Here is a 3,105-nt window from a genome sequence, read left to right on the forward strand (position 1 = left end):
TAACATATCAATAACATAGTTATACAAATATTTCTTACTTGACAATGTTTCCTGTATGATTTTAACATACCAGATAAGCCTAACATGGCTCTCTTGGACTTACAGGCATTCCTTTTGGAAAAGTCGTCTTTTTTTTTTTTTTGAGATGGAGTTTCTCTCTGTCACCCAGGCTGGAATGCAGTGGCACAATCTCCGCTCACTGCAACCTCCGTCTTCTGGGTTCATGTGATTTTCCTGCCTCAGCCTCCAGAGTAGCTGGAATTACAGGCTACCACACCTGGCTAATTTTTAGTGGAGATGAGGTTTCACCATGTTGGCCAGGTTGGTCCCAAACTCCTGACCTCTAGTGATCTGGCCACTTCCGCCTCCCAAAATGCTGGAATTACAGGTGTGAGCCACCATGCCCAGCCTGTTATGTAAACTTTAAGCAATATCTTTCCCATTATAAAGGTTTTCTTGTGGCTTGAGTGTAGGAAGATGCTCTTAAAAATTGAGATTTCCTTTATAGATATTTATTTTACAAAGTGTTACAAAATAGCCAGCTAAATGCCAGAAGTCTTATTTTAAATACCAATCTAGTTAGATAGGTGGTCTTTTCAATTTAGCTTGTTTCTTCTTAATTAGATTACTGACTTTAGGGTGGAACACTTTAGTGAATAGGGCAAAGGAAGCATTTGTAGTCCTCAGGGTTAAATATTTAAATGTGAAAAGCAGGCACCAGTGGAAGGCAGGGCATCAAAATTTTTAAAAATCAAGGGTCCCATTTTTATTGAATCCTGGTTCCCCAAAAGTTGGAAATGCCATGAGACCAGCCATGTGGTGGGTGACCCAATAAACCCATTCTAGCCTATCCCCCATGGGAGTCTTATCCCTCAATGATGAGCACTCTTACACCCTTGAAGTGTTCAAATGATGCCTTTCTCATCTAAATGCACAAAGAAAAGTGTGCCCTGCCTGCAGTAGCAACTATTCATTGTATCCCCGTCAGCCATTTCCAAAACTGCAGCCCTCACCAGTGACTTGTCAGCCAGTGCACACACAACCATCAGGTTCCCGCTCACAGCACAAAGCAACTCATGGAACCCACTAAAACCAAAGAGATTAGGTGATACAATGCAAAAAAGGAATAGAGCTTTAGACCTGAAAGAAATTGCCCACAACACTTCAGACTCCATAAGGAAAACAGAAACTGCAAAAAGCAGGTGAGTGGTGCTGTGTTCTATGTTCTTCAAGGGGTCTCAGGGTCATTAGAAGTCTCTTCTAAGCTTCATGTGGTATTGAAAATGACAAAAGGAAGGAGAAGCAGATGTGGAAGAAAATAGAAGAACAAGTCTTAGAGGAGCCAATTTGGGAAGATTTTCCGCTTTCAAAAGGGCCAATGAAGTTTTACATTTTTCTCAGCAAAAATCATGCCAATAAGATAGGAAGCAAACAGAGGGATCAAACACATTTAAGAAGGGGCTTTAGCTGACTGAGAAAAATCCCAGAAACAGAATCCAAAAAAGGAAAAAGAAGAAATTTTTTTTCTCAAAAAAATTATAGCCTAAATATCAGCTTTTTTTTTTTTTTTTTTTTTTTGAGACAAGGTCTTGCTCTGTCACCCAGACTGAAAGCAGTGGCATAATCCAGCTTGTTGAAACCTTGAACTCCTGGGGTCAACGATCCTCTTAACACAGCCTCCTGGGTAGCTAGGACTGCAGGTCTGTGCCACCATGCCTGACTAATTTTTTTTTTTTTTTAACATTTTTTATAGAGACGGGGTTTGCTATGTTGCCTAGGCTGGTCTTGAACTCCTGGCCTCAAGTAATCCTCCTGCCTCATTCTTTCTGATGCAGGATTTTTCTCGGTCCCACTTTGCCAACTGGAAACTTCTGTGGCTGGCAGGGCCTCTGCTTATTTCTTCCCACCACCCCACTCCAGCCCATGGCTCCCAGCTGGCTTGGCCCTGCAAGCCGCCTCCCATCACGTGGGGCAGCTGCCTGGCACTGGCAAAGGATGGGAGGGCTACAGCTTATAGCTCCTTTCATCCCCTACTGTTTGGTGGGTCCCAGGTTCTTGTCCTTCATCCAAGAAGAATGAGGTTCTTCTGAAAATTGAAGGGTGAGGGAGGAGAAGAAGAATGTTATTGAGTGTCAGAACAGCTCTCAGTGGAGAGGGGACATGAGGGTGGTCTCCCACCTGATTTCAGGTGATTTCTCTCCCAGTGTGGCTGGGTCTGGGGCTTTTATGGGATCAGAATTGGGGAGTGTGTGGTGACTGGTTTGTGAGTATGCAAAAGACCCAAAAGAAAGACACCACTCAAAGGTGGGGAAGACAGTGTAAAAAAAACAATTAGGGAAGGGTAGGATATGTAAAATAAGTGAATGGTGAGGATCAAACAGAGGAAAGCGCACCAAATGGGAAGAGAGGTTCCCAATCCAGTCTGTAGACTTGACTTGTAGCTTGGCTTTCAGGCTTTAAACTCTTTGGATTGAAGGTGGGGTTTCACAGGGGACCCCACCTCCATCTGCCTAGATATTTGCCTGCCTCCTGCTGCTATCAATTCTTCCCCAAGTGTTGGGATTGTAGCAGTGAGCCACTGCTCCTAGTACTAAATATCAACTTTTAGTGAAGATGACTTCTTCCCATAGAACTCTAAAAAAGAATCTTTTCAAATCTCTTATTATCAGATTTCAGCCAGGAAAAACATAAATTAGGTCTCCCATTCAGTTTGTCTGATTTTAAAACCAGCTTTTTTTCTAGTTGTGAATGCAAATGAATTAGTTATTATTATTGTTTTTTGAGGAAAGGTCTCACTCTGTCAACCCAGGTGGGAGTGCAGTGGTGTGATCACAGCTTATTGCAGCCTCGACCTGTGGGGCTCAAGTGATCCTCCCACTTATTTTTTTATTTTTTGTAGAGAGAAGGTCTCACTATGTTGCCCAGGATGATCTCAAATTCCTGGGCTCAAGTGATCCTCTCACCTTGGCCTCCCAAAATGCTGATATTACAAGTGCGAGCCATGGCGCCCAGCTGAATTATTTTAGACATTTCAGAAGATCCCTACTTTGGCTTCTGCTGCTTGTGAGTGTCCCAGGTTAAGGCGAGCCCACTTTTCCTAGATAT

Source organism: Hylobates moloch, unplaced genomic scaffold (assembly GCF_009828535.3).
Source record: "Hylobates moloch isolate HMO894 unplaced genomic scaffold, HMol_V3 SCAFFOLD_15, whole genome shotgun sequence".
Classification (NCBI taxonomy): domain Eukaryota; kingdom Metazoa; phylum Chordata; class Mammalia; order Primates; family Hylobatidae; genus Hylobates; species Hylobates moloch.